Raw genomic sequence first — 19,280 nt, forward strand, 5'->3', positions numbered from 1 at the left:
TCATCAATACAGACACCTACAACCCTTCCTCCATACAGATTTGTCTTGTACCTTTCCTGCACTCCTCTTTATAACTCACTCCATTCACGTCTTTCAGCCTGCACAAATTTGTCTCTTGTACGTTCCTGCAATCTTACTTATAACTCATCACATTTATTCTCTTCTTGTGTTATTGGTAAGTGATTCGTTATAAAACGTTTTTGAATCCTCCACACTAAACAGCACAACAAGGGCAGAGAATCATGTGTTTGTTGTTGTTTTCTTTGTTGGGTTTAGATGGATTTGGAGGCCCAAAGACCAAGGTTCGAAACCTCACAGACAAGCCCTTGTATCTTCAAATTCGTGTGGGTGCCATTTTGAGGAAGGCATACAGAGTGAAGCCTGGGTGCACCAAAACCCTGAGCTCTACCAGCATATGCAACAAGTATTCTCCAAATGGCCACAGCACTTTTTATTACGATGGAAGCTGCGAGCCCTATGTCTGGATTCACACTCCAACTTTTGCTGCCTGCTCTACTCCTAAACAGCAGTATGTGAGCCTCGCTGACTTGGAGGCTTGCAGAGTGCTCAGTGTTTGCCAAGACTCTATGAAAACGGCTTTTTCTGTGATCAGGATTTACAGATGAAAAGACTTTTTCACTCGTTCTGTTTTTTACAGTAGATAATGGATATTCTTTTAAAAGTTTATGGTTGAGCTACTGAGATCATTTTTGTTCTGCTAGTGTTGTTTTTATGTAATGTTTTTCAAGGGAGGGAGATGTACAACGTCCATCAGTTTTTTGTGTATATGTGAAATGATCTTGTCATCCACATAATATGTACGCTATTGTATATGTCTGAAGGGATTTTAATAGGAAAGAAGTTTGCTTATCAGTTGATTTAGCACAGAGAGCTTGAATGATGCATTGCTGAACTCATGGTTATGGAGTAGATTAGTTCAGGTTACATGCATTTTACAAATTACCCACGATCTTAAAATTTAGAGCATGGCATCTTTTGAAATGGACAAGTTTTAGTTCGAAGAGTTATCTCAACATTTTATTTCGTTGGAGTAAAGTTTTAAAATTTCCCTGTTAAAGGAATAGATAGAGATTATTCAATCAAAAATTTGTTTATTAGTATATCTATTTAATATTTTGAAAAATAATTTATAAAAATTAATTTGTCAAAATAATATCTTTTGTTTGGAGGTTGAATATCTGATATGGATCCTGCATAAAATAACTACACAAGAGAATAGTGTTTTAAGTAGTCAAAATATTGTGGAAATTGAAGAACATTGAATTTATAAGAAAATCCACTTCAATGATGTTTGTAAGAAAGTTTGAGGTTAAGAATAAGTCTTGAGCACATAACCTGCCCAAAACAAAACAAAAAGAATAGAAAAAGCAATATATGTGCACTTTGCTCTGCATCTTAAAATGATTTTTATTAGACTTTTGTGTTTTGGGTGGTAATTTTTTGAGCTTGTAATCTATCATATTGTTTGGATGTACATTTGAAACTCAAAAATTAATAAACATACATACTGCTTTTGTTTTTAGAGGTTACGTAATTTGTTCATATATGGTCTAAAATAAGATGGTCACCCTAATGTAACAAAAACTGAACAGCACTATCGGTCAAAAAAGTCTTTTCATTCAGTCCAATTTAAAAGCTCCGTTTAAAAGTTAGTAGCATTTGGAGTTTCATTATATTTTGTGGTTTACAAGCCTGTGTACGGTGTTTTTGAAAAAAATTGTATTACAATAACTAAGAAAAACTTATTAAGGCAATTTCGTGCGGCCATTAATGTCTCTGACGACTATTGTGGATGTATTCTGCAGAGCTTTTGAAATCTAGTTTTATGTATTCTGCAGAGCTTTTGAAATCTAGTTTTTTTTCATTCAGTCTAATTTGAAAATTCTCCGTTTCAAAGTTAGTAGCATTTGGAGTTTCCTTATATTTTGTGTTTTACAAGCCTGTGTACAGTTTTTTTTTATTAAAAAAAAATTGTATTAAAAAACAGAGAAAAACTTATCAAGGCCTGCACGAACTATACGGCTACTGCCAAGACAATTTGTGCGGCCATTATGTCCGTGACGACTGTTGTGCATGTCTTCTGCAGAGCTTTTGAAATCTAGTATTATGTATTTATTTTTCCATTCGTTATGAATGAATGTATGCTTGTTTAGGAGGTCAAACAGTTTATGAGATCTATAGATTTCTAACTAAACTGTTTATATATAAAAGGAGAAAGAAAGTAGGTCGATTTGTCTTCCTAGAAAATGATAGGGGGAAGAGCACCTATTCCATAACCAATCACTCTTTGCACATCCAACTTTCCAATTATTAACTTTAAAAAAATTAAAAAACAAATAACTAAAAGTTCATTAATAAATTTCAGATGTACCAATAGCTGTTCATTTTTCAGCTTTTTTGGATCATAATTAGCCCATTTGTGCACCTTTATTGGTACCCATAACACACAACTACTGGAGCATTTGTGCACAAGTATTGGTGATTTTAAGTGCACAGTTATTGGGGCATCTTTAAGCAAGTATCAGGCAACACTTTGAAAAATGTATTTTTTGACCCTTGCACACATAACGGATCCCACAACATGCATCGTTACTACCCAAAAGCCAAAACAATAGCTATAAGTAGTTGAGTCACATGTAGAGATAACAAAAAAAAAATCGTCAAAATCCGTTGTACCGTTTAGAATTTGTGGGTGCACGAAGTTAGCTATAACGGCTACCAGTACGCTTTCCTTGTGTTGTTTAAAAGTTGTTTTGGTGAAAAGTATGTTACTTGGTCATTGGTCATATAGGATTTGTATAAAACTTTTCATTGATGGTCACATTGTGAGATCAAGTGTCTTGTAAGTAAATTTTCAAGATGTTATTTAGTGAAGTTTTTCAGTATTTTTTATAATATTTTGTTTACTATTAATGTTGATGTAGTGTTGAAGTTATTTTTGGACAATACTGTTTCTATCCTCAATGTGTAGTACCCCTGCCCTAATCAATTTTTTTAAACCGGTTTGACCTTGGTTGACATTTTAAGTGGCCTTCTTGGATGGTTGATTTACCATGTTGTGATGTTATAGTAAGGTATTATGCTTAATGCGTGTACCTGTAAATGTCGATTTCGCATTGATTCTTATGTATGATTAGTAGTTCTTTTGATTCGTGTTATCAACCCCAGGCTAACACTTTCATTCAATATATATGTATGGATGTGTGGTTCATTGTTGCAGGAGATTGTAGGTACAGTACCGCATAGGTATGGGGTTCATCTTCACCCGGCTTTGCAGGTTTGGAGTGTGCCTTATTGGTCCAAAAGAATTGGATTAGGTAGTCGTAAGACCCTATGTTTTACCCTAGTCGAGTTCAAGTGAGCGTCGTCAGTCGTCCGTCAGTTTCCCTTTTGGTTTGGGTATCCGGGTCGTGTATTTGTTTGGTTTTCTTGAGTTGTGTGTTGTGCGTTGGTAAATATTGATTATTAAATCCTAAGTATTTAATTAGATTGAATGTATTTTTTACGCATTCGTAAATTAAAGAAACTAAATTAAATAGGACCCCTTTGTGTGATTAATCAATAATTAGATTGTGAAATTCATATTTGTAGCAAGTTTGGTTAAATGGTTATTTAAAAAAAAAGGGTGAATTAAATGATTTATATGCTTTGTTGCAAGAAAGGTTAATTAGAAATTGGAAAATAGAAATATCTTACCCTCTTTGGCATTTTGAAATAGGGTAAGTGCACCAAGATGGTGAACAAAAAGGGGGGTATAAGTGGCCACTTTTTTTTTTTTTTTTGAAAACAGGTAAACCTGAACTTCAAAGAGATATTCGAAGGTCACGCACTAAAAACTAGGAGTTGAGAAAAGAATAAGAATTGTAGTACTCTGAATCTAGTTTCTAAACTGCTAAATGTTTTTAAAATTGGATAAGATTAAGAGGGTCAAACCTTTCTCGCACGAAAAACTGTTCTTGATTTTTTCTAAAAAACATAACATAGCTGTTTTCGTGCCCTGCACAAAATATATAATTAGATTTAGTATTTTGAAAAAATCTTTGGTAGGATGATAGGTAAGATTGAGATCTAGAAGTTGTGTATTTTTTTGTAATTTTTCAACGAGTATTTATTTTTAATGATTTTTTGAAGTGACCGCATCCTAAAAAATTTGGTACCTGTTCGTGCGCTGAACATAACTTGCATCAAAATAATCGAAAATGATTTTTTTTTTTAAATTGTATAGAATATAGTTTAGAACAATAATATGTAATTTATTTTGAATTTGGTCAAGTATATCAAAAGTTATTAAAAAAATGGTAGATGTATGTTTCTGAGGATTGTCAAGGCACTGGTAAAGAAAATTAAAGTTTACTATGCTAATGTTGTCTAAAAATAGAAAAATTTATATGGTCAGAAAGATGAGAAGACGTATGAGATTATGGTGGTAATTTTGGAGATACCCACTTTATCATTTGTAAACTTGATGATGATGAAGTCGATAAATCATGTTGGAAGATGAAAAAACATGTAAAGGGACAGAAATGGAGGGAAAATGGGCTTCCAAGTCTTAGGGTCATTTTCCAACCTTCTTACCAAGCCAAAACCCGCACGGGTTCTGATGTGCAATATAGCCCGCTCGGGTTTGAAAAACAAAAAGTACCATTCATAGTTCTACATAACTCGTACGGGTTATGTAGAACTAAAACCATCATTTTGAATTTCCCAAAACCCATTATGGTTTTTCATAACCCATACTGGTTATGAAAAATATCATTTTGAGTTTCACAAAACTTGTACGAGCTATAAAAAACCATTATTTTGATTTTCACAAAATACATATATAATATGTGTTTATGTATGTATATATGCATATCTATAGTTATATATATACATATATTTATATAGATATATGTATATATGTTTGTATACATGCATGTCTCTCTTTGTTTCCTCTCTCTCATCTTCCTTCCCCTATCACTGTCTCTGTCTATTATGAGCCCTAATTATCCTTCTTGAGTTCTATCTCATCTCTCTCCCCCTCACACTTCTCTCTGCCAAGTCTCTCACCCTCTTCTCCTTCTCTTCTCTCTCTACCTCATCTCTACCTCATCTCTCTCTCTCTCTCTCGCTCTCTCTCTCTCTCTTGTTATCCTATCCTATTATCACCCTCTCCCCTTCTCTCTCTTTCTCGCCCCTTACCTCTCCTCCTCCTCTCGTTACCTTATCCTATTTCTCTCTCCTCCCCCCTCTCTTGACCCTACTCCTCTCTCTCTATCCTATTCTCCCCATCTCCTCTCTCTCTCTCTCTCTCTCTCTCTCTCTTCTCTCTTCCTCTCCCTCTCCCTCTCTCCCAATCTCCTCTCTCTCCCTCCCCCTCTCCTTATCATATTCCTCCCTCTCTTCTTATTCCCTATTCTCTATCTTACCTCCTCTCCCCCTACTCTCTCTCTAACTGCCTTCTCACCCCCTCTCCATCCTATCACTCCCATCTCTTCCTATCCCCCTTCTCTCTCTCTCTCTCCAATCCTATTCTCGACCCTCTCTCCCTTCTCTTTCTTCCCTATCTCCCTCTTCCATCTCTCTCCTCTCTATCCCCTTCTCTCTCTATCTCTAACACTCTCTCCCTCCCCCTCATCCTTATCCTATTCTATCCCTCTCTTCTTACCCCCCTACTCTCTCTCTCTCCCCCTCCCCATCTCTCTCTCTCTCTCTCTCTCTCTCACTCCTCTCTCTCTCTCCCTCTCTCTCTCTCTCCACTCTATCCTCTCTCTCTCCCTCTCTTCCTATCCCCTTCTCTCTTTTCCCTAACTCTCCCTCCCCCCCTCTCCTTATCCTACTCTCTCTCTCTACCCTTCTCTCCTCTCTCATCTCTCTCTCTCTCTAACCTCTCCCTACCCCTCTCCTTATACTATCCTATTCCTATCTTCCTACCCCCTACAATCTCTCTCTCTCTCCCCTCCTCCTCTCTCTCTCTCTCTCTCTCTCTCTCTCTCTCTCTCTCTCTCTCTCTCCCTCTCTCCCTCTCTCTCCCTCCTCCCCCCCCTCTCTCTCTCTCCTCTCTCTCTCTCTCTCCCCCTCACTCTCTCTCCTCTTTAACCTCCTCCCTACTGCTCTCCTTATACTATTCTATCCCTATCTTCCTACCCCCTACTATCTCTCATCTCCCTCCTCCCTCTCTCTCTCTCTCTAATCCTATATCACCCTCTCTCCCTTTTCTTCTTTCCCTATCTCTCTCCCTCTCTTCCTATCCCCCTCTCTCTCTGTCTCTAACTCCCTCTCCCTCCCCCTTTGCTTATCCTATTCTATCCCTCTCTTCCTTCTCTCTCTCTCTCTCTCAATCCTATTCTCACCTCTCTCCCTTCTCTTTATTTCCCTATCTCTCTCTACCTCTCTTCCTATCCTCCTATCCTCTTCTCTCTTTGTCTCTAACTCTCTCTCTCCCTCCCCCTCTCCTTATCCTATTCTATCCCTCTCTTCCTACCCCCTAATATCTCTCTCTCTCTCTCTCTCTCTCTCTCAATCCTATTCTCAACCTATCTCCCTTCTCTTTCTTTCCCTATCTCTCTCCCTCTCTCTCTCTCTCTCTCTCTCTCTCTCTCTCAATCTCCCTCTCTCTCCCTCTCTTTATCCTATTCTCCCCATCTTCGCCCTCCCTCTCCCTCTCTCCCAATTTGTCCTCTATCTCTCCCCCCCCTCTCTCTCTCTCTCTCCCCCTCTCCTCATCCTATTCTCTCTCTCTCTCTCTCTCTCTCTCTCTCTCTCAATTCTATTATCACACTCTCTCCCTTTCCTTTCTTTCCCTATCTCTCTCCCTCTCTTCCTATCCCCTTCTCTCTTTGTCTCTAACTCTCTCCCCCTCCCCCCCCTCTCTCTCTCTCTCCCTTCTCTTTCTTTCCCTATCTCTCTCCCTCTCTTCCTATCCCCTTCTCTCTTTGTCTCTAACTCCCTCTCCCTCCCCCTCTCCTTATCCTATTCTATCCCTCTCTTCCTACTCTCTCTCTCTCTCTCTCTCTCTCTCTCCCTCCCCCTCTCATTATCCTATTCTATTGCTCTCTTCCTACCCCCTACTCTCTCTCTCTCTCACACACATTATCCTATTCTATTGCTCTCTTCCTACCCCCTACTCTCTCTCTCTCTCTCTCTCTCTCACAATCCTATTCTCACCTGTCTCCCTTCTCTTTATTTCCCTATCTCTCTCCCTCTCTTCCTATCCTCTTCTCTCTTTGTCTCTAACTCTCTCTCCCTCCCCCTCTCCTTATCCTATTCTATCCCTCTCTTCCTACCCCCTAATATTTCTCTCTCTAACTCTCTCTCCCTCCCCCTCTCCCCTATCATATTCTCTCTCTCTCTCTCTCTCTCTCTCTCTCTCTCTCTCCCTGTCTCTCTCCCTCCCTCTCCCTCCCTCTCTCCCTCCCTCCCTTCCTCTCTTAATCCTATTCTCACCCTCTCTCCCTTCTCTTTCTTTCCCTATCTCTCTCCCTCTCTTCCTATCCCCTTCTCTCTGTCTCTCTGTCTCTGTCTGTCTCTGTCTCTCCTTTTCCCAATCTCCCTCTCTTTATCCTATTCTCTCCATCTCCGCCCTCCCTCTCCCTCTCTCCCAATTTGTCCTCTATCTCTCCCCCTCTCCTTATCCTATTCTCTCTCTCTCTCTCTCTCTCTCTCTCTCTTTCCCTATCTCTCCCTCTCTTCCTATCCCCTTCTCTCTCTCTAACTCTTTCTCTCTGTCCCCTCCCCTCTCCTTATCGTATTCTATCCCTCTCTTCCTACTCCCTACTCTCTCTATCTTCCTCTCTCTCTCTCTCTCTCTCTCTCTCTCTCTCTCTCTCTCTCTCTCTCTCTCTCGCTCTCTCTCTCCACTTCCTATTTGGTTCCTAGTTTTATATAACTCGTATGGGTTATGCAAAACTAAGACAAAAACTTATAGTTTTGCATAACCTACGGTGTTTCTAAAAAGTATAATGTTCCTCAAAACCCTTTATGGGTTTTGAGGAACTTTTCATTTTTTATTATAAAATATAATGTTCCTCAAAACCAATATAGGTTTTGAGGAACTTTTGATCTTTTATTATAAAAAAATAATGTTCCTCAAAACTAGTACGAGTTTTGAGGAACTTTTGATTTTTTTACTATAAAATATAATATGGGTTTTGAAGAACTTTTGATTTTTTATTATAAAATGTAATTTTCCTCAAAACCCGTATGGGTTTTTGAGGAACTTTTTGTTTTTTAATTGTTTTTTGCTAGGCTTGGTGTTACCAAGCCTAGCGCATTTTTGAATTTCCAGAACACGCACGGGTTATGAGAAATTCCATTTCTTTTTGCATGTGGCCACTTTTCTGTTCACCATCTTGGTGCACTTACCCAATAGAAATGTTTGTTTTAATTTAATTGAGAAAATCAATTTTGGGAAGAAAAACAATTTTTGCTTACTAAATTGTTTGGAAAATGATTTTCATTTGGTGGAAAATAATTTCAACCTAAAAATGGACTTTTGGTCCAAAATTTCCTTTTAACTTTGGTTTTAAGAAATTTTTTGGAGAGTTGTTTTTGGAATGAAAAATGGTTGGGCATTTTTGGTTGGAAGAAATTCTTGAGCTTGCAAGTTGGGCTCTTCATCAAATCACTTCCCGGATTGCATATGGATATTAGATGAGAAAATACATTTATTAATGTTTTGTTTTTATGTATTGGAATAGAGGCACGATCATATAATTGCAATTTTGGTATTGAAATTATTATGTAATGGTGATTTTGTTCAAATATTGTATTTGGAAATTTAGATCAATTAGAAAACTTGATCAATTTGTATTTTTAGCGATATGGGAAAATGATTGTCATTACAAATCTATGTCAATGCGTGTTTAAATTTATGTATTCGCATTTGATTAAAGAATGGCAAGTCCTTGATTGTGAGTGTTGGATATTGTCATATGGTTATTTTGTATCTGGTTATGTCCTTAATCTCGAGTATTGACCATTTTCATGTGATGGTTTTGTATTTGGTCATGTCCTTTATGCGAGTGTTGGATGTTGTTATGTGGTTGACTGTAGCTGGTCATGTCTCTAAGTAAGGGAATCGTCAGTCAGTGCACCTCGTGTGAGGACTTGTTTGGCCAAGTGGGTTTTCCTACCATATTGAACTCCATAGGCTTGTCTAGTTGTCCTTGTGTATACCTTGGTTTTAGGAGCTCGTTTGATTGTGGTTTAGTGTCATACAGGAGAGTGGCTTTTGAGTGGGGGTCACACCCAAAGTGGTAGCAGGGTAACCCATCGAAAATGTATCTAAATAAGTGATAACTTAATAGTATATTAGAGAGTTTAGTAGATGAAAACACTAAGTAAGATAATTGTTCCTCATGCATGGGATGAGTGCTAATATAGACTCAAAATGCAGTGAGAAGGCCTGAAATGTCAAACCAACAACCTTGTCTTCATGAAAGGATGTGTTGGGTCCACATGAGACTTGGATGGGCCGGAGGTTCGGGAAAAGGCTGCCAAGATAACCTAGTGGATGGGGTCGGGATCTACGGAGACCTATCAAGGTAAACATACCAAGTTATGTGATGACACTCATCCCTTATGTTCACTAGTGTGTAGGTTGTGTTGTTTTTGCTAGGAGAACTATTGTGGAGTCATATCTGGTTGTTTATGCCTTTGAGAGTACCTGATATTCATGATAGACCATGGCTTGCTTATGATGGGATGCGAGAACTTAGTCCTACTGGTGCTCCGATTGTTCTTTTGTATTTGCTTCTTATCATGTTTTAGATGGATCCTTTTCCTTCTTCTAGGAACATTCATGTATATTTTGACCGGTGTGCTCATATGTATTATTTGTTTATGTGTGCCTTATTGGTCGGATGTAATTGATGTGAACCTTATGTATTCTTCACCCTATTATTTATTAGAGGGGTCTTGCAGTTGAGAAAACCAGAGATGTAGCCCATTAGAGGTGAACTCCGATATCAATTTGGTGTTATGTGGTGTTTGTGTTCATCTAGTTCCTTTTTTATTTGCATGTATGGATGGCATTATGGTTAAAATTTATAATGTAAATTAGATGATATTTATCTAAAATGCATGTGTAGACACCTAAAATTGTCCAGTCTAATTAAATAAATATTTTATTTATTTAATTATCTAAGCTTAATTCTTCTATTAATTAAATAAATCCTTATTTATTTAATTAATTCATTTATCCTCTTCTAGCCTTATTTCTCATTTAAATAAATACATTTATTTATTTAAATTATCATTTTCCTAAATTAAATAAATATCTTATTTATTTAATTGATCCCACTTCTTCTATTAATTAAATAAATCTTTATTTATTTAATTAATTCATTAGCTTTTTCTACCCATGACACATGTCATTCATCTCTTAATTCATACATTACCTACCCCTTTCATTATTTTATTATTTCTTTTACCTACCCTCTAATCCTAGCCGACCTCCTTTTTACACCTCTCAATCTTATCCCTCCATTTCATATTGTGTCTTCTATTTAAGGAGATGCTTCCTTCATTATCAAACCCTAATCACTCAGCCTAATCAATCATTCTAATGAATCATCTTAAGGACTTGACTACACTACGATCCTACTTGCAACCACATTCCGTTCTTTGTTGAGCTCTTGTGCATATAAAATCTGAGAGCAAATATATCAAGCAAGATCAATGGAGATAGGAAGAATGGAGATCAAAACCCTATTGGACATGTGATGGTATAATCTTTGTGATTTCATTTGATTTGCATTGTCTTAGGTAATCTTCATATGTTATGGTGGATCTTTGTTGATTGTTAGGCTAGGGTTTTGTGGTTGAATTCATTTAGCCTTTCAATATTGTCATTATTGTTATCCATTTTCACCATATACATTTTGGCACGCCCAGTGGGCCACTTGTCCCTTTGCATTTAACCTCTTTGTTGCAGATCTTGTGTTTTTGAAGTTGCAAATCGGACATTTTCGGCAGCATTTTTCGGTATTTTCGTGTCTGCATACTTTCGGATCGCGTTTTTGATTTTCTGGCGCGTCTACGACATCTTGAAGTGCGTCCATGTTTTCGACAAAATTTTATTTTGCAGGTTTCCGAAAGGCACGTCTATGTTAAGGAAACGCGTCTGTGTCATTTTAATCCGCGTCTGTGTCTGGGAAGCGCGTCTGTGGTTTTTATCCGCGTTTGTTCCTCACAAAACCGCGTTTGTGTAGCAGAGTCACGTCTGTGATCATTTTAATCGCGTCTATGCTTTGCAGGATTTTCTGTTTTACTTTTTTTTGCAGAAACGCGTCTGTGAGGTGTTAAATCGCGTCTATGTAAAAAAAAAAAAATAAAAAAAAAAAAAAAAAAAAAATTTAGGTTTTCATTTTTCGCCATTTTGTCTTGCATTTAATGTTTTAGATCTGGTTTATCTTTGGACTAACATTTTCAGATCTAGCTAACAAAATTGGTGCAGCTTGTCTTGGAAGCAAAATCGTTTGGTTGAAGGCCCCTATTTTCACAAAGTCTTTTGGGTTTTAAATTCACCTAACTTGTGTGCTTGCAGGAAGGGGTGATTATTTCAAACAACCCAAACTACTAACAAATCTTTGTTGCAGGTCTTTGGCAAGGGTTTTGAATTTTTATTATATGCCTTGTTTTCATAGACTAGCAAACACTTCCATTGGTGCACTAAAATTGAATCATTGTCTTTTGTGTTTTGAGCAATAGGCTCTTTTTGTTTAATCTTTAGAGGGCCTGTCTTCCCGTGTGGTCATTAGGACTACTAGTGAGAAGAGGACGACCCAAGTGGTAGCGAGGAAAACCCACCTCATCCGAACCACTATAATCAAATGTATTCATGGTGAAAACTATGAATAACGTGTGCTGATTAGTTCATACCGACACTATGTCTCCCCATAAACCCGTTTGATCAAATTTATTTGATCAGTTGTAGGGCGTAACCCCTACTGGCTGGGAGCCTTCTGTATTTACAGAGCTAAAAGTGCCGCATGTATGGCCACACGAGCGGATGCCCTTACTAGCACCATTTTGTTTTAGAGGCCCAAATCCTTCTAGTTGTTGGGGCAGGAGGTTGGACCTCTATTAGCGGCCCACACACATACAGTTCTTAGTAGAGATACAAAGTTCGCCAGGGGAGTTTTCATGGGGACTGATGCTTGGTTGACCTGAGAAGTGAGTGCCGAGGGTGGAGCCAGTGAGGTCAAGCATCTAAGTATCCGCTCTGAATAGCGTAGCCTTGGGGGTAAAACCCCATGTGGGATCAACAACTATTGTCTTGGCTAGCCATAAGAATTGTGCTTGACTTATGTTAAACATTCAAACAATCAAGACCAAACAACAAAACATTGTGTCTTTTGTGTCTTCAAGTGTATGCAAAACAATTTTACATCAAACAACATACTTTTCTTGGAGTCATTTTGGAGTCTAAACACTTACAAACATTGAGTCCTCATCAGCATTGTGTCCTCTTGTCACGAAAAATAGTCAAACAGTCAGATTTGGTCACAACAAAATGACTTCACAGATTGGAAAAAATTGCACAAATTTTACAGAAACGCGTCTGTGTCTGTTTTAACAGCGTCTGTGTTGTCTAGGCGCATCTGTGAAGGGTAGAATAGTGTCTGTGTTTATAACAGCGTCTGTGTTTTATATAAGCACGTTTGTGTCGGGTAACCACATCTGTGAAGTATATAGTCGCGTCTGTGTCCGGAATTGAAAAACTGTTACAGTCCAGCAAACATAAATAGGAAAATCTCAGAAGCGCGTCTGTGTTGAACAGAGTAGCGTCTATGTCAGGAAACCGCGTCTGTGAAGTATACAGTCGCGTCTGTGTCCAGAATTGAAAAACTGTTACAGTCCAACAAGCAAATACAGTCAGTTTCGGAAATCTTGAGCTTCCTAGGTCATCTCTCTAAGGTTTCATTTAGCATTCAACCTGTCCTTGGGTCTCACAAAGTCCATCATTGCTTTACACCTTACATTACATTCACATTTGTCTAAACTTGAGTCAAAAGGTCACTTGCTTGTCCTCATCATACTTTGTCAACACTACATACAACAACACTTTGCTAAGTGGTCCCTCATCAAGGTTTCTTACCTTTGGGTCTCATTTGGTCTTACTTAGGGTCAAGGTCAGCTTACCTCATCAAGAGAAACTATCCTCTCTTTGGAAGTCACACCTACTCTACTACATACATACTTGGTCTTACACTTTGGACATTGCAAGTACACCTCAGATTCATTTACATTTCATCCAACTCTTGGTCTTCCGTACTCTTTCCATTTTTCATCTAGTCTCACATATCTTGGTTAATACCTAGTTCATGGTTGAAACCCGTCTTCAAAAATCTAGGAGAGAAACTAAAGAAGCTCAAGAGTCCGCAAACATGAGTTCTTATGAGTATGACAATGATTTATTTTTCAATATTGATCACACTACATTACCTGACATGGAGGCTTATAGAAACATCCCAAATGTTGAGAACATGGACACTCTAAACAACAATGCTACACACAATGACAATTTGGACAACTTATCAATACATTCAGCAGATGTGGAAGAATCCATTATGAATCCCCATTTCAATCGACTGATTGAGGAGATAATGAGGAGGGATAGACAATACTTCTTACACATGATGGTGCAAAGTGGAGCCAAGATACCTCATGATTTTGACATGTCTCAAATAATGGAACATAGACCTTTGCAGCAACCTCACTCCAACATGCATCAAGGGAGACCTAATAGTGGAGGAAATAGAGGACCACACATGGTACCTGAATCACCATCAGCTTTGCTTCAAAAACCAGAGGTCCCACATACACATGGTCAAACATATGATACTCACCTTCGCAGACCATTATGGAAATCTTATGGAGAAAAATATGCTCAATCACATATCAATGCTAAGGATCAACCACCAAAGCAATGGGATATTCCAAGGCATGCTCAAAATTTGGACACAAGGAAACCTCATGTCAAATTTGGGGGCAACACAATAGAACATGACATGCCTGTAGAGTATGGTATACATGCACAAAATAGATATGGTGTTCCTCAACATGAATCTATACCAAGTGCTCCACATATGCAGCATCATTATAGACCTCCTCCATATGAACATGTGTATGATCAATAGCATCCATATATGCAACATGTACCTCCTCCAATGGGTACCTCAAACATAGGATATGGTCCAAGAAGTCGATCTCCACCTAAGAGCAGTTTGGAGCAACAAATCAGGGACTTACAAAAGAAAATGGAGGACATAAATGCACCAAAGCCAACATATACAATGAGAGACATATGTCCTTATCCATTTGACAGGAGCATTCCAATGCCTCCTTTTCCTACACACTTTGTGACACCTAAATTTGATAAGTATAGAGGAAAAGGGGATCCTAAGGCACACATAAGACAATTTTTCACAGCTTGCATTGAGGTAGCAGTAGAAGAGACATATTTGATGAGATTATTCCCACAAAGCTTAGGTGATCAAGCTATGGAATGGTTCTCCCAACTTCCACCTGGAATTAAGTCATGGGGTGACTTAGCAGAGGCATTTATTCAACATTTCTCCTATAACATAGAGACAGACATATCAGTCACTACTTTGTGCAATACCAAGCAAAAAGAGGGAGAATCTTTTGCATCATTTTTACAAAGATGGAGAAATCTAGCCAGCAGATGCTCTTGTGAAATTCCACAAAAACAAATGGTAGAGATGTTCACCCAGAATGTTAACAAAGACATTGGCTATGATCTAAGAAAAGCTTGTTTGTCTACCTTCAAGGACGTTATTGAAAAAGGATTAGCAACAGAAAAGGTCCTAATTGAACAAGGAGTCATTAAGATATTTAAGGAAAACAAAGATGACTATAAAGGAAAAGACAAGCCAAGATTTTGGAATAAAAACAAGAACACAGTCAATGATGGTGTGGTTGATGCCAACACGGTGCGACCCAAATTCATCTTTTCAGGATCAAGTTCTACAAGCAATCAAGTGAATACTCAAACAACTTCTAGATCACGAAGGAAGTACACTCCATTGGGAGAACCACTTGAGTTAGTCTTCAAGAAGCTATTGGCGAACAAGGTGATCACAATTCCAGATTTCCCGCCATATGAACCAAAGGTCAAACCAAATTGGTGGAATGATGATGAGTATTGTGAATTTCATAAAAGCAAGGGTCATAAAACAAGAAATTGTCATCGACTGAAGAACATCATACAAGATCTCATTGATAGAGGTGACATTGAGATTGAGGGACATTCATCTAATCAAGAACATGAGATGTTTAAGGAACCATTCCCAAAACATGACAAGGGAAAAGATAAAGCCATAGAGGATCAAACCAACTATACCAGAGCATCCTATAACTATGATTCAACTATCAATCACATATCGATGGACAATTACGTCTCTACTATTATCATCAAGGACAAAGTGTCCGAGAATTCTACTCAAAGACCCAAGATTGTCCTAAGAGGTGTTGGATCTTCTTCCGAGCCTACCTCTGAATGTCATGTTACAACTCGTCGAGGTAAAATTACTTTGCCAGGTGCTTCAACTAAAAACACCTCTTCTTCATCTACTAAACCTGAGTATGACCTTGTAGAACAGTTAGGGAAGACACCCACGCTCATCTCCATCCTTGAGCTCTTACACATATCCCCCGCTCATAAAGCTATTCTTGACAAAATCTTAAGAGACACCGCCGTTCCTACTGATCTGAACGTGGACCAGTTTCAAGCCATGGTGGGATACCTTTCCATTCCACATTCCCTTACATTCACAGAAGCTGATGACGCCTCCATAAGTCAGCCACATAATGCACCATTACATATTGAAGCCTTCATACACAAACATCGAATAAAGCGAGTCCTGATAGATGGAGGAGCTGGTCTAAATATTTGTACATTGAGCACCATTAAACAATTGGGATATTCCGACAAAGCTTTGAATTCTACAAACAAAATTACTATCAAAGCATATGATGATGAAGAGGGTTCATCCAAAGGCACAGTCACCTTACCTCTCAGAGTTGGGCCAGTTACAAAGGATGTGGTTTGTCAAGTCCTAGACCTAGATCTCACATACAACATACTCTTGGGACGTCCATGGATTCATGAGATGAGCCCAGTCCCATCTACATATCATCGATGTATCAAGTTCCCACACAATGGAGTTGAAGTGACCGTCAAAGCGGATCCAAATCCATTCATATATTGCAACAATCTACAACCTCGGTCAGAAATAACAATTCCAGTCAATCGCGAAGCTGTTCCTTCATCGACATATGTGGATCCTGAATCATTGAAAGCTTCTACATCGAAACAAATAGAGCTCAAAGAAAAGTTCAAGATTAAAGACCTAGGATGTGGTGAGTATATCTTTCATGTTGATCAACTCCTACTATCTCCTAAGGTATTCAGTCAACAAGAACAATGTACAAACAATTTGCAATGCCAAGGAATTGGGTGTGAACCACCTAGTGTTGTGGCTACTAAGTCTGAATGCAAAACTCCTCTAGTGGTACAAGCATCTCTTGATATCAATAGTCGTAAGAGTGGTTCCAACGAAGAATCTATTGAGTGTATCGCCAACCCTCTTGAGAACTCAGATAGCTTTACCATTTCATCCACTCATTCCATTTCCACTCCACTCCTAGACTTGGATCAACAAGAATTACAAAAGCCCTCATTTATTGGGGATCAAAAATCAAGATTTGAAAAGAAAAATCTAAAAGTCAATAATAAAGAAAAGTCCTTTAGTCCAAATCAAAATCAAAAGCTACTGGACTCTGCAAAAATCAAAGTCAAGGATAAAAATCCTATGAAACAAAAAGAACAAGAGTTGATCTCCCCTAATATCAAAATAATTGGGGGCAAAAGTTCTACAATTTCAAGTAAAAAAGAACACCTGTTGATCCTAAGTCTCCATCATGCCATCCTACTTTCACTTCTTTTCGCAATCATAAGCCTTCATAGCTCATCCACTTGTTCCACACATCCATTCCCTTTTGGCGATACGTCATGGACCTTTAATGGAGCTTCCTCAAGGGACTTTGTTATCAAGGTGCCCAAACTTCTTTAGGTGACAAGCATATGGGCCTACATAGTCCACACACTAGTAATTCTATCTCAGTTCCTTCATCAAGGAAGACAGACACTCAAGCTACACATCATTCAGTCAAGGAGCAATGCAACTACAATCACAAGGTAAAGCCTCACACATTTGAGGTAGGTGACTTGGTTCTCAGAGAAAACCCCAAGAATCAGCAAGACAGAGAGAAGAAGGGCAAGTTTGAACCAAACTGGCTTGGTCCTTACATCATCACAGCAGTATATGGATCTGGGGCATATCAGCTCTCAACTACAGAAGGTGAACCTTTGGAGGATCCTATCAATAGCATGCACCTTCGCAGGTTCTACACATAGCTCGTCGGAATATCCTAATTCAAAAATACAAAAAAAATTATAAAACAAAAAAAATCGTTACTTGGTGAAAACCTAGCAAACAGGTGCCTTGTGACACAAAAAACATTGAAAAAAATCCAAAAAGTAAAGAGAAATAATTTTGTCCAATGGTGAAAACCACTTCGGTGGTGCCCTGGGCAAGTACCATGGTGAAAACTGGGTCACCAGCGCCATGCGTAGAGACATTGCTCCTCCCTCCTTCAGGATTCACTTTCATCATTTCACTTTGCACACACTCACGACCAATTCGTTCATAATAAACTTACCCATTCCCATCATGGATTGTTATTGATCTACCCAAGATTGGTTAGCCATTCATAATAAACCTCCCTTTTCACATCCCTTTCCATCCATAACAAATAAAACCCTATCTGTGGCTAAGGCAAATCCTACGTCTAGTGATGGGTGTGGAACTGAGAACATCACATGTTTTGAGGAGTATAGTTTCTTCCAGCTTTCTTCAGTCTATTCGCACACAATCCGCAATAAAGCAACATTTGCATCACAGATCCGCAATAAGGTTTCATCTTCTCCGCAATAAAGTATCAGTTTCATGGATTCAGTCAGTTTCAGATAAGACACAGCAGCAACAATGGGCTTCAACAAATCAAATCTTTCAATAGACTCAGACAACATCGTGGTTCAGTGCTATCTATCCTTTCTGTGAAAGTGAACATTGTGACCACAATCAAATAAGACTTATACAAGTGACAAGAGACACTAAACTTGAGGACTACAGTGGATGTTGGTGTCGAGTCTTGGTTTTCTTTTGATTTTATCTTTTTGATGACATGTCTTTTAGCTTTTCCAGGATGTCTCTGACTAGAGATTCTATCTCCAGGATGTCTTTGACTAGAAAGGCGAGGATGGGGTATCGTCACCTATTTGTATTTGCTGTCTGTGGATTGTCTCTTAGTATTGCTATGACTTGTCCAAGGATATGAGGACACTGTGAGTCTAGTGTGAACTGGGGCATTCCTTGTTTGTGACTATCTTATCTCCATGCAAACAGGTACAATGACTTTCTGGGTCGAACATATGCCTCGATTGTCATAACCTACTTGCCATAATAAAGCTCAATGATGATAACGCACAAGAAGCTCTTTCACTTTCATATCTTCTGTCTTTCATCCCCCTTTCTTGATTGACTTCCATCATCCTTCTCAAGTCCGCGTAGCCTGCTATCACATGACTGAGTATAATGACACACCAAAAACATTTGCATTTCATGTAGCTGCACCTACATTACCACATATAAGCATTTCATACATACATATAGATATCACAACTGCATCACATCCTGCACACAATACCTGTTAGCACAATTTACATTTGCATTATCATATTCATATACATTACATACATTTACATTTGCATTGGCATAACATTTTAAAACATAAAAGAACAAAAATATTGCATTACATACATATTTGCATCCATATCATAAGCATCACATAAGAACATCTCATCACATAGGTACACATGCATATAGCTGCCACAAAGATGAATCATCTCATATATAATCATAGAGTGTCATAATACAATGATGTCCAAATCATATGGCTACAATCACCCGCAGGTGTCCACAAATACAAAAGAATGGTACAACACTAATACAATGGGAGCCCTCTAAGGCTATGATGAACTCCCTCCCTCGGAGCCGCCAAGCCTCGATGGAATCTGAGCCCCTAAAGGACCCACCCTGGGATCATCCCGCCTGCCTCCTCTATCTGGTGGTGGTGGAGGACCCATGACCCCACCGCTAGATGCCTGCCTCCTCCGACTCCCTCCCGTA

Source organism: Cryptomeria japonica, chromosome 9 (genome assembly GCF_030272615.1).
Source record: "Cryptomeria japonica chromosome 9, Sugi_1.0, whole genome shotgun sequence".
In the NCBI taxonomy this organism is placed as follows: Eukaryota; Viridiplantae; Streptophyta; class Pinopsida; order Cupressales; family Cupressaceae; genus Cryptomeria; species Cryptomeria japonica.